The 13,059-nt window shown below is 51.9% G+C and overlaps 1 protein-coding gene across 5 annotated transcripts in view; it reads left to right on the forward strand.

Moving 5' to 3' along the window:
• The first annotated feature begins 3,198 nt into the window (after positions 1-3,198).
• TNIP1 (TNFAIP3 interacting protein 1) overlaps positions 3,199-13,059 on the forward strand; it is a 49,386-nt gene continuing 39,525 nt past the window's right edge. For 3 of the 5 annotated variants that reach the window (XM_021700960.2, XM_021700976.2, XM_021700981.2), the window contains exon 1: positions 8,652-8,832. The gene's annotated coding sequence lies outside the window, so the exon portion shown is untranslated. Of the gene's footprint in view, positions 3,251-8,651; positions 8,833-13,059 lie in introns of those variants that run through there. The other 2 variants (XM_021700968.2, XM_021700987.2) reach the window with 2 other exon arrangements.

A 13,059-nucleotide genomic window follows, 5' to 3' on the forward strand; every position in this document is an offset into this window, starting at 1 on the left:
ATGTTAATCTTAAATATTAGCTATTAGTGGGCACCTGGGCTAAGTGTCTGCCTTTGGCTCAGGTCATGATCCCAGGATCCTGGGATCCAGTCCAGCATGGTTCGCTCCTCAGCGAGGAGTCTGCTTCCCCCCTCCCTCTGCCCCTCCCCCCTGCTCTCCCTCTCTTTCTCTCTCAAATAAATAAATAAAATCTTTTTTTAAAAATTAGCTATTAGTGTTATTATTTCCTAACCATCTTGGCCTGCCCTGATTTCTCCTTTTTCTCAACTTTTGGACTTCCTTACAGTGTCAAAATGGAAGGTCCCTTAGTGATCATCTAGTCTGATTCCTTCACATTATAGAAGGGGAAGCTGAGGACCAGAGAGGGGAAGGGACTTGCCCAGGCCACACAGCAGAGCCAGGACTCAAACTCAGCTCCTCTGATGCGCAGTCCAAGGGCCCCTTCCTCCTTGATGTCCATCCCACGGCCTGAACAAGGAAGGCAACTTCAGGGAATCCATGGCTGAAAGAAGAAGAGGTGTGAGAGAAGGTGGGAGAAGCTAATTGTGCTCAGCATTTCAGCACGGAGAGCCCAGAGCCAATCATCCCCCAGGACGTGCAAGCCAAGTGTTCCTGCCTAGAGATTCTAGTTCACGTGGGGCCAGCTTCTTGAGCCTCCTTAGCCCTTCAAGGTCATTCCACCATCTAAGATGCCATGAGCAGGAACCAGTCCAAGCAAGGCCTTGTGAATTCACCGAGGATCTATGATTACCGTGGCCTGTGGAGAGAAAATGTCATGTTTAGAGGAAACATTGCAATCCAGGAACGTCAGGGCTGAATTACACACTATACTGATGAGGAATCTGAAGCCCGTTTTCCTCAAGGAAGGGACATTCCTCAATTTCACAGAAGGCCCTGGCTGACCCAGATGGCTGGTCACAGGCCACCAGGAGGCTTCCCAGAGGGAGCCAGGGACAAGAGCATTCTCCCTGATGCCGAGTCCTGTCACCATCCTGTTCCTGCCCAGTTGGGGACATGGGTGAGGAAGGCCCTGCAAGCTGGTATCAGAGGACAGAGAGGGGAGCATCTGATACTGTCAGCGTGCGGTGTAATTTACTCCCTGCAGAGAAAAGGGTCTTTCCACCTGATCTAGCTTGAGGATTGGTGCTGCTAGTCCTGTAGAACTTTCTGTGTTGATGGAAATACCTGCAGAGGCTGGTATGGCAGGCACTTGCCCATGGGGCTATTGAACATTGAAAAAGTGGCCAGTGTGACCAAGGGACTGAGTGCAGTGTGGGAAAGAGCACCGGACTAGGAGTCAGGAAGTCCCTTCATTTACTCACCTGGGAAGTCACTTCCCCTGTCTGGCCTTCACTTCCTCATCTGTTGGGCCAGGAGTTCTTTCCAGCATTCCCCATGGAATCCCAGTCTGGAGAACACAGAAGCAGCAGAGGATTGGATTCAGGGCACTCACCTCCTATCCTCCACCTCCCAACCTCCTGCTCAAGCTGAGTGTGGCCCCTTGTGACTTGGCCTTGCTTATCTCTCCAGGCTCACCTCTTTACTTCCCCCTTGCTTCACACTCCATGTTCCACTCAGAGTGAACAATTTTCAGTTCCATGAATGTATTCTCTCTTTGCATATTCTATTCCCTTTGCTAAGAACACTCTTCCTTGTGCTCTTGCTTGGCTGCTTTCAGGTCTCAGCTGATGTGTCACTTCCTCCAGGAAGACTTCCCAGATCCCAAAATCCTGACTAGATGCTCCTGGAGCTCCCTGTATTTCTCCTGTCATAACACATCTCTACCACTCTTTATTATAATTACTTACTAGCCTACAGCCCCCAGAACAATGCTATCCAGTAGAACTTTCTGTGGTGATGGAAATGTTCTATACATGTGCAGCCTATGGGATAGCCACATGTGGCTACTGAGCACGTGAAATATGGCGAGCTCTACTGAGGAACTAGTTATTCATTTATTTAACTTCAGCTAATTTATATTTAAATAGCCATGGGTGGCCTATGGCTACCGTACTGGACAGGGCAGCCCCAGAGTCTGTGACCTCTGAGTGGGCAGGAAGTGGGTCTGACTTGTCCATTCCTGTATCCTCAGTGGTCTGTAATGTTGCTGTTAAGAACAAAGAAATTCCGGGGGCGCTGGGGTGCCTCAGTAGTTAAGCATCTGCCTTTGGCTCTGGTCATGATCCCAGGCTCCTGGGATCGAGTCGTGCTCCCTGCTCCGTGGGAAGCCTGCTTCTCCCTCTCCCACTCCCCCTACTTGTGTTCCCTCTCTCACTGTTTCTCTCTCCGTCAAATAAATAAATAAATAAAATCTTTAAAAAAAAAAAAAAAAGAACAAACAAATTCCGGAACCTGCAATGATCAAGAAAGGCCAACTCATCCACAGCCAACCCATGACCTCACCAAGCATCTTTTCGGTGGATAATGAGCTAAGATCTTATGTTTGTAAAGTACTCAATCCTTTAGAAAGGATGTCTGCGAATCATTCTATTTTAATCACCCTCACAGGAGGCAGGCCCAGAAGGACTCATTATCCCCATTTTACAGCAGGGGATTACTGAAGCTCCCTTGGGATGGGGAAGTGAGGCGCAGGAGAACCACCTGGTTAGTGTAGAGCTGGGCTGCTCCTTGGTGGGTAGGTCACTAAAGCCCACTGGACATGGAAATGAGACCCAGCACAGAGGGAAGGAGTGGCCTTTCCTTCCCGTGGAGAGTCCACAGACACTAAATGGAAACAGATGGAATAGGGATGGAGGAGGAGGATATGGGCTGGGCATCTGGCCATTTCCTGAAGGCCCTGGGTGCTGGAATCCCCCACCTCAGGCAAAGAAGGAATTAGCAGTCTTCGGGAGAAGTGGGGGGGGGGGGGGGGGGGCCAGTGGGATGTTGGGTGGGCAGACCAGGCTGCCCCTGTGCCAGTTCCTGGTCCAGCCGCAGAACCATCAGGCTTCCAGCGACTCCCCAGAACTCCCTCCCCTCCCAGAATGCTTGGCAAGTGATAGCCAGTCTGGGAAGTGACAGGTGGGGCACTGACAAAGAAGGGCCCTGTGCTCTGCCAGGGGGGCAGGATGGGGCCTCAGCTGGGCTTTGTGGGGCTGCCTGGCGGCTGGCTCCTCCAGCTCGGGGAATTCCCCTCCTGCCTAAAAGTCAGCCCAGCCCAGCCCTCCTTCCTGCAGAAGCACAGTGAGCCGAGGAGCCTTCACAGGGTGGCAGCCCCAGCTGTACCCACCCTCGTCTTCTCCTGCCCCAGGTAAGTGACCCAGCCCAGGGGCAGCGGGCCAGGACAGGGCTAGGGCTCACTGCACGAGGGTGCCGGGGCTGCCAGACCACCCCCCAGCTCTGCGCCAAGAGCCACCTGGCCTCCTACTTTCCTGCCAGCTGGGGTCGGCTGCTCCCCTGGGCCAGCTCCCTCTTCCCCCACCCGGGGCTTGGCTCTGGGTCTCTCTACCTCCTTGCCTGGCCTCATTCTCCTCTTGCTCCTCTCCCTCCATTTCTTATTTCCTCTTCCTGCCCTCCTCTTCTTGCCCCCTCCTCAGCCACTGTGTTTCTTTCTCATCGCTGCTAGTTTTTCCCAAGGAAAGGAAAAAAGAAAAGTCTATTTTTGTCTGATCCTTCCCTGAAGGAAAGGGATTGGGTTCACAAGTGTGAGCGTGGATTTGTGTTGGTGTGAGAATGTGTGTCTGTCTATGTTTGTGAGCATGTGTCAGACCTGTTGAGGCATACGTGTGAGTGCAAGTTCACAAGCATGTCTATGTTTGCATTGTGTCTGGGTCATTACGTGAATGTGTGTGTGTCTCTGTGTGAATGTGAGCTTTGGAGGGTGGGTGTGTGCCTGCGTACTGGGCACGTTAGTGGTCTATAGAGCGAGGTAGGAAGAGACCAGGTAGGAGCCTAGCACTGCCTCCCTGGGGAACACGATGGAGGGCTGGGACCCTCCTCAGAGCTGGAGCAAAGGGATCTCTGGAGGGCTCTCCCACCTGCTTTCCTCCTAGGGCTGGCCGGGCCCTTCGGTGGTTGAACCTTCAACACAGGGTCTGAGGCACTGGGAGGGGGTGATTGCTGGCAGACAGTGGTGGTGGCCTCCTCTTTAATCACCAACAGTCCAGATTTTCCAGAGCTGGTCAGAGGCCCAGCCCAGGGAAGTCCCTGGCTAGGAGGGGCAAGGTGTAGAGACCAAGTCACTGTCACCGTGGCTTCTGGGCTAGAGAAGAATGGAGGGAGCAGGGGGGGGACCCTGGAAGGGGGAGTATGAGAAAGGACATGGGGTGAGGCTGTGGGAGGATTGCTCTCTGGGCCCTGTCAGGGCTTCCCAGGATTGGTAAATGTCTGGTTCCCACGGGGCTGCCTCCCTCAGGGGCTGGGCTGGGCTGGGCTGACCTCTCCCCACTTCCAGGAGGATGACAAAAAGCAAGCTTGGATCCAAACTCAGATCTGGCTTGACACCATGACCTGAAGACAGGGAGGCCAGAGGGAGAGGAGGTGGACTAGGGGAAGCCTAGGGCTCCTGGGAACTGTGGGAGGTGCCTGGCCACATATGCTCTGAGGCCGGGAATTTCCTCCCAGAGTCACTTGGCTCTTTCTTCTCCGTCCACCAGTGGCATCCTAGAAACCCTATCGTAAATGGCAGGCCCAGGGCCACAGTGGAAACAGCTGGGAGGGAAGAGGAGGAAAACAGGAAAGACCTTGGAGAAAAAGTCGGGAGACATGCCTTCTAGGCCCGGTGCTTCTGAGAACACTTTGTGAGGTCTAGGGCAAGTTCCTCTGCAGCTCTGGGCCCTGGGCTTTGCTGCCTTCAACTCATGCCAGTCCCTGTGGCACCTCATTCTTTCTCTACCCTATGCACTGGACTCTGCCCTTCGTGTTCTTGGTGAAGAAAGAGGCAGAGAGCAATCACAGGTGTAAGGGCGGGCAGGGCTATGACCTAAACCCAAATCTGTCTGACTCCAGAGCCTAAACCCTAACCCTTGCATGACCCACATCCTCTTGGAGGAGGGGCAAATTGTGAATATGATAGAGTTTGATTCACCTTCAGGTGCCTAATGAACGTGAAAACTTAGGGATCTCTCAGAGCCGTCTGTCTACCCCTTATGCGGTGATTTGGGAGGAAGATAGAGTTAAAAATGCTTCTGAGGCCAAGGGTGAGAAACAGGGACCATAGGTTCTGCTCACTTCTTTATTTCTTACCCAAAAAATATGATTACCTACTACAATTTCAGTCAACATCATGGGCTTGACATGCATTTCTCATTTAACTATCACTCGAATCTCTCTCTCATGTGCACACACCCAATACCAAAAAGCACCTAGAATCCACCATGGGTTTTATATTCCCCGGATTGCCTCCGGCTATAGAGCTGGGAGACTGGGTGGAAGGAAGGGACCCAGACCCGGGATCCCTCTCTTCCTAGTTCATTAGCCGCTCAGCTTGAGTTTCATTCCCCTGTAGCCAAGACCCCAACTCACAAATTCACCTACTAGAGTAAGGCTGAGCTGGTTGGCTTTAGAAGCTCATCTTCCCAGCCGTGGGGTGTGTGGAAATAGCACTGCTCTGGGAGAAGGAGCCTTGGGTTCTAGCCGTCAGTACTGATCACAAACTTGCTGTGAGACCTCTAGCAAGTCCCTACCCTTCTCGGGCCCTTGGTGGCTTTATCCTTGTGAGAGAAAGCCTGGGTCTGATCCTTTCTAAACGAGCTTTTAAGGACTGGCATTTTGAGCTCTGTCTTACTGGCTGGCAAGACTCCGTCGCCTAATGCTTAAGAGAGGAAAGAATTTAGGACTTGTTGCTGTATAAGACCTTGGGCAAGTCATCTAACACCTCAAAGCCCCAGTTTCATCTGTGAAATGGGGATGACAGGGGTAATGACCTCAGGGTGGTTGGGAGATACCCTGTTATGTCAAACTGCAGACCCAGCACACGGCAAATACTCCGTAAATGTTACCTCTTAATGTTTTTAATACGTCACCGCCACTCCTTTTTAGGCATTTGATTTAAAGCTCAGTCAGTTATGGGTGCGTTTCTTGGTATGTTTTTTAATTCCCTCAAATGTGGACTTCGGTCTTTCTTTGGAGCATCCTTAGTGGAGGGGATGCAGAGGGAGGGAGTGGTGGAAAGGAGACTGGGAAGTTGCATGCTTTAAAACAAAAACAAGATAAAACACAGGCCTTTGATTCTCCTCCCAGGTGGGGCTTTGTGCAGGTGCTTATTGTCATTCTGGAAGAGCAAGAAATTTGCAGCTGCCTGAGTCACTCAGCTCTTGGCTCGGACATCTCCTTCCAGATCTGGGGGTGGCAGGGGGTGCCAGGCTAGGGGCCCTATTTCCATCCTGCCAGGGGTCTCGGGGACCACTGAGGATGTGGATGGTGACATGGAACTTGGGGAGGGTGCATTCCTGGGTTCAACAGTGAAGTTCTGTCCAGTGTCTGCAATCTGTGTCTATACACCACTATCGTTTCTCGAATGCCTACTCTGTGCCAAGCTTTCCTTGCATTAACTCATTTATCCTCATGATCACCTGAGGGGTAAGATACAATTTCCTCCATTTTTCAGAGAGGAACTAAGGCTTAGGGAGACCACCCAGCTAGCAAGTGGTTGAGTAGGGGTTAGAACCCAGTTAGTTAAATTCATAGCCTGTGTTCATAATGAGTGTTGAGTTTCTGTAGGAAAAATCATGACACTGGAAAGACAACATGGTGCTGTGGAAAGAGCACATATAACTGGAAAACCAAGGTCCTGGCTTCCAACAGGCATCACTCAATGGATGCGGCCCTGAACAAGTCCTTTACTATACTGAGGCCTCAGTTTACTTATCTGTCAAATAGGGGATAGTGAACAATGGTCTCCATGGCTTCTAACATGGTGGGAAGTTCTGAATTCAAACTCTAAATTCAATTTAAGACTTAAAAGGAGGGAAGGGGTGGGTGTGGTCATGACTTTGAAGAGCATTTTCTCAAATATTGTGTTAAGAAAAATTATGTCAAAATAGGGAATCAGTCAAAAAAAAAAAATGACCACATGACCTTTTTATGTCATACCAGAGTACTGTCCAGCAAGTCCACTTAGGGGTCATCAGGCACTTTAAGGGATGAAGCTATTTGCCTAACTCTCGAAGGTCAGACATTTTACAAAAACAGTTGAAATTGTTTGGAAGCAAAATGCAAATAGGTGGAGACTCTTCATTTTTTAAAGTAAATTTAAGTGTTCATGAGAAGACTTGGGTTGAGATTAGGAAGACAGATTCCAGGAGGCAAATTGGGAACTGTAGACAAAGAGCAGGAAGAAAGCCGGTTTGGGGAAGCCTAATGGTTAGGGGTGATTCCTGTGAGCCGCTGGTGAACCAGCCCCAGATTCTAATCCTTCTGTACCCTCCCCTGTTGGTGATACTCAAAGGTGCTTTGCTTGGCCTTTGCATCCTCCTCTCCCCAACCTCTTTAAAATCAGAGTCTATGAGTACTTCTTTTCCTAGTTAAAATGAACAAAAATTAGTATTGTTTTGAGAATGTGGTAACACTTTCGAAGTAACTAAAGGCATCCCAGAATTTGAAGACAGCTTTGAATTAATTGAAGTCACAAGGCCTGAGAGGAGAATCCTCCAATTAGGTTTCTACTTGGATAGGGGTGTGTGTGTGTCTGTTCACAGTCGCAGTTGATTGACAGATCTCTCCTTCTGTAAAATGAGGGCCTGTATGAAATAGCTCGCCAAGTCATTTCTGAGAACCAGGGCCTGTCAATGACTGTTTTCATCAGTTCCCAGGAAATAAGTCTTTTGCAATTGGTTTTTCATAAAGTTATATTTACCCCCACTTAAAGAGCTGTCCTTTATTCCCAGTTTAGGTCCTTTTTTGAAATTAAAACTCTCTTAAATAAAATGATGGGCTTAAAGAGAAACCAAAGAAAGTGTTCCCACCGTTAAACCAAGCCGCTCCTTAAGGGTCTGGGAAATCCCACAGCTGTTTGGACCATCTGTCCCACAAATACGCAGACAGGGTGGGAGGCAGACTCTAGATTTGCCCACCGGGGTTTGAATCTTGGTTCAGCCACTTACTGTCAACTAACCTCTCAGTGCCTGTTATGTTAATTTATTTACAGTAAACAAGGGTGGCCCTGCGAAAGAAATAAAGTAAAGCATGCAAAATGCTTACAATGTCTGGGGCAGTAAGTACGCAAAAAAAAAAAAAAAGGAAAGAAAAGTTCTTTAGGGGGTCCTTTCAGCTTGAATTTCTGGGAGCTCTGCGAAGTTGTTCGGGAGCGCCCTGGACCCAACTCTGGGGCCCTGAGCTCTAGCTCTGGCTCAGCTCCAGATGCTTACGTGCCTTTTGGCAAGTCCCCTCCCCGCTCTGGTCCACGAGCCCCTGGCAGCAAGGAAAGGATGGGGTGGTCTCTGCGGCTCGTCTCCGCTCTGAAATTCCGGCCTCATCCCGGACTCTGGGGCTTCCGGCGCGGGGAGTGCCACGAGGGGCTGCCCAGGCCCGGGAGGTCACCGCCCGAGGGGCTGGCCCGCGGGAGGGGGTACCCGCGCCGTCTCAGCCGCTCTCGGCCCCGGACCTCCCCGGGCGGCTGCTGTTTACCTCGCTCCGTCCCACCCCCGCGGCCGCGGGCCCGCCCCGACGGCGTAGCGCGATTGGGCGAGCGGCCTGTCAATCGCCGGGGACTTTCCCCGGGGTAGGGCGGCCCTGCCCCTGACACTTCCTCGTCCCCGGCGCGGTCCCCCGCCCCGGCCCAGGAGCCCGCGGAGCGCAGGAGGGCCAGACACTGGCCGCGGCCGATAACCCGTCCCTGGACCCGGGGCTGGACGCAGAGAGGGGGACGGTGTGCTCCAGGGCCCCCAACCTCAGGTAAGCCGGTCGGCCGGAGCGGGGCTGGGGCGGAAGGGAGTCCGCGACCCGGCCGTTCACAGCCTCGGCAGTGACCGGGCTGCGGAGGAAGGGGCTGGTCGGGCCCGGCCCGGTGGCCTGGGCTTTTCGGCTCCTGGGCCCCGGCGCGCGAAGTCCCGGCGGCGGAGGTCCGGCGGCGGCGAATCCCTGCCCCGCGCGGAGGGCGGTGGGCGCGCCTGCGCACTGTGTGGGCGAGCGCGTCTGGGAACGGCGTGCAGGCGGTGTGCAGGGCGTGCGGACCAGCCGGGTGGGGGAAGTGGGCCGGCGCGGGTCTGGGTTAGTGTGCGAGACCAGCTTGGAAGCAGTGTGCGGATGTAATGAAGAAGAAAATAATAATTTATTGGGTGCTTTCCAAGTGCTGATCTAAACCCTTTTCGTGTATTAAACTTTTGTAATTGTCACATCTTTCTTTAAAATGAATATTGTTATTATCATCCCCATTTTACAGTTTAGGAAACCGAGGCACCTGGAGATTGGGGTCACACAGCTAGGGAGTTGCAAAGTCAGGATTCGAAGCCTGGCATTTGGCTCCAGCGTTCCTGCTGTCCAGTTTCTTTTGAACATACTTGGCACACTGTGGGAGGCAACATTTGTGTGCATGTGCAGTGCAGGGTAGCTGTAGTGAGTTTCTGGGAGTGATTTTAGGTGTGGAGTTTTTAGGTATGGGTGAGTTTTCCACTGTAGAACATTTGTGTGTGTGTGTGTTTGTATGTGTGTGTGATGGTACATATGGAAGTGATTACATTGTACATTCATTAATTGTATGTATGGAGGTGGGCGTGAATTTTGTGGGACCGGGTGAGAGATTGTGTTTTGGTTGGGGTGGTTTGTGGATGATGCAGAAGAATCAGCAACGTCCATCCCCACCTTCTTGCAGAATGACAGTACAGAGAAATCTGTGGATTCCTAATGCATCATTTTAATTGCACAGTATCATGAAAATAGAATTTAATCAGCATGTATTTTCCAAACAGCAGGGTATGGTAGAGGGGAATTCAGCATCGGATGAGAGGTCAGGAAACATGAGTCTCAATTTTTTTTCTTTATTCCTGATCATGGATATTGCATTAGGAGGCAGAATATTTATTAGTACAAAGGCATAGGAGTCTTGTGATGTTGTATTAATATCCTTACAGCAGACAGAACCAAGGTAGTGAAAAACCAAGAGCGGTAATGATGACAGCGTACATTTATGAACACTTACCTCTGCCAGGCACAGTGCTTTATATTCAGTATCTCATTTAATCTTTTTAACAACCCTGGGAGAGAGTCACTAATAGTAGCATCAATTTTCAAATGGGGAAATTGAGGCCCACAAAGGTTAAGACTTGGCCAAGACCAGTAAGCCTTGAATAGTATCACTCTGTTCCTTTTCCACTGACCAAGCTTTCTGTCCTCTCTGTGTCCTGGGAAAATAGTATAATCAGGAACTGGCCCTTCATGGAAGCACTTGATCATGGCCCCCTGGGGGCTGCAGTTGTGAGTGTCTTATATTCTACATACTTCTGTGATCCTGTTTTCCCCCACCAATGGGTGTCCTGGGGGTACGGTAAGGTTCTCATGCTGAGGGGTGGTACCCGCCCCTATGCCCACACCAGGTCTTTGGGGGCCCCAGGAAGCCGTGGGGTCTGACTCATACCCTTACCCCTAATGCTGCCTGTGAGTTGGGGCCCAGATGTCCTGGGGTGGGTCAGGCCCACCTGGTTTGAGCACCTCACAATCATAGGTGGTCGTCTGTCTGTCTGTCTCTCTGAGTACTCCTGGGTACGGCAGCTGCTTGCCCTGCTATTTAGCCAGGGCAGCCTGCTTTTTTTTTCCCTCCAACGTGCCAAGCTTGTTCTTGACTTGAGGCCTTTGTATGTGCTGTTCCTTCTGCCTGGAACGCCTTTCCCCATTTCTTTACATGGCTGGTTCTTCCTTATCTGTCAAGTCTCAGTGCAAATATCACCTCCTTAGAGGGGCCTTGCCTGACCTTTCTATGCAAAGTGGCCCCTTTTTTCACTTTCTGTCATATTACTATTGTGTTTTTCTACGCTCATCATGCTCTGAAATAATCTTGTTTATTTGCGAATGAGAAAGTATATGTATGGAACTTAGTGTCTAGAATATAATAATGTTTAGAGTTTCCTTGTTTGTTGCCTTTCTCTTTTCCTGGAGCAGAAGGGGGAGAGCAGGAACCACTTTAGTGCATGTGCATCTCTGATCCTGGATCAGAGTGTCTGGGGTAAGGCTCTGCTGGGTTTGTTCAGTGGATGAGTAGAGTAGAAGAAACAAGAATAATGGTGCATTTCACAGATGCGGGAACTGAGGCCAGGAGATGGGAAGGCGCTTGTCCCAGAAAGGTAGTGGCAACGTCAGGATGAGAACCAGAACTTGCTCCCCAAGGGGATTTTTTTTTTCTTTCTTATAGTCAGCAAATTTTCCCCGACTGGCCTCATGCCCAGGCTTCTAGAGGAGCATGATGCTCAGGTGCATAAGGAACGAGCCTGGCCCTCCAGAAACTTGTAGTGGAATGGGGAGAAATGTGCTCTGAGTGTGGTCTGGAAGGCATTGCGTGCCAGCAGGTGCCCAGCATAAGTCTCACTGGAGTGCAGGGCAATTCGGGGGCACCAGGGGCCAGGGGGCTTCTCGGGGGAGGTAGCTTCAAGGCCAGGCTCTAGGAAGATGATGAGTGCAGAGTGGGGCCTGAGTGCCTTCTGGAACGTAGTAGACTGGGTAGAGGGTTTGGGGTAAGGCTCTGTTGGGTTGGGGGAGCTGGCCAGCCGGACCAGGAAAAACCCTAAGGTCTTGGCTACCAGGCAGAGAAGTTGTGGTTTCTCCCTGTGGCAGCATCGGGAAGTGATTAGAGTGGTTGGTTGGCAAACGTAAGCATGCACGTGAAGCACCTGGGTGGCTTGTTAAACACATATCGGACCGTGTCCCCAGAGGGGCTGATCCAGAGGGCGGTGGCCGTGCTGCTGCGTGGCTGTGGTGCACTGGGGGAACCCCTGTGCTTCAGAGTTTGGCACACCTGAGTGGGTGTGGCCCCTGCTCCCTGGTCTGTAAGGTCCTCCCATGTCAGTGCTATCTTCTCTGGTGCTGTGAATGAATGGGACAGCACAGGGCTGATCAGTGCTAGCTGCTGATCTTTTGAGTGAGGATAATCGTGAGCATGCTGATGGGATTTCAGTAGGAGATGGTGGGGATGGTCCGATTTTTCATGCTTTGGGATAACTCGCCTTTAACCCCTCTGCCACCTGTGGACCATGCTGTGTCCTCTCTGGATGGGTTGTCCTTTGCTCTGGGTCCGGTATCTTTCCATCCCTGTTTGGAAACATGGACACTTACATGTGGGAGGGGCGCAGAGGACATCTGGCCCCCGTCCCCTCAACAGCACCCAGCCCCTTCGCAGGTGATCATCCAGTCTCGGCTTGACCCCTACCCCCAGAGTCAGGGAGTGCTGTACCTTATAGGCAGCCTCCTCCCATGTCATGGCTGGTTAGCTTTCAGTGAGCCCCCTTAGGGGCAGCTTCTTCCAATCTCACCTCCCTTTTCCCTCCTTGCCCAGCTGACCACTTGGAGGGAGGAAGGGCACGGTGCCGTGCGGTAAGAGAGTGCATGGCTGGCACCCGAAGGCCTAGGTTTGCCTCCCCTCTGTGTCATTGCCATCCTGTGCAGCCTCCGGCAGGTCTTCTTCCTTCGCTGGCTTTGGTGTCCCAACTGCAGCGTGGAGATTGCACTGGTTGACGTCTTAGAATGTTCTCTTTCAGCTCTTAAAAACTCTGGCCCAGTGACCGGGCTGCCCTCTCTCTGGCTCCATCCATTCCTGAGCTCTTCCCTTGGGGGCCAGGCTCTCTGGGCACCCCCTCCTTCCCCACTTCTCCTTGCTGCTGCCCCCCTGCCGGCCCGCAGTGCCTGCTCCTCTTTGCCCTGTCCCTGTTGGAAGGGAAGGTGTCCGGGGCCCTCTGGAGAGTTGCCAAAAGGAAGGCTCAGGGAGGCAGGGGGAAGCTCGCTTTGTTCCACGGAGCAGAGCTCCCCAACCTCCAGAGACAGACCTTGGCAGTCACCTCAGCCTGTTAGTTGCAGGAAGTTTTTGATCCCCCCCCCCCCCCGTGACTGGCCCAGGACAGTCACTCTTCCAAAAGGAACAGATGACTGGCCTGAGGAGCAGCTAGGTGGCTCTTTGTCTCCAGGCAAGGCTGAGCTCTT

The sequence above is a fragment of the Neomonachus schauinslandi genome, chromosome 7 (assembly GCF_002201575.2).
Source record: "Neomonachus schauinslandi chromosome 7, ASM220157v2, whole genome shotgun sequence".
Classification (NCBI taxonomy): Eukaryota; Metazoa; Chordata; class Mammalia; order Carnivora; family Phocidae; genus Neomonachus; species Neomonachus schauinslandi.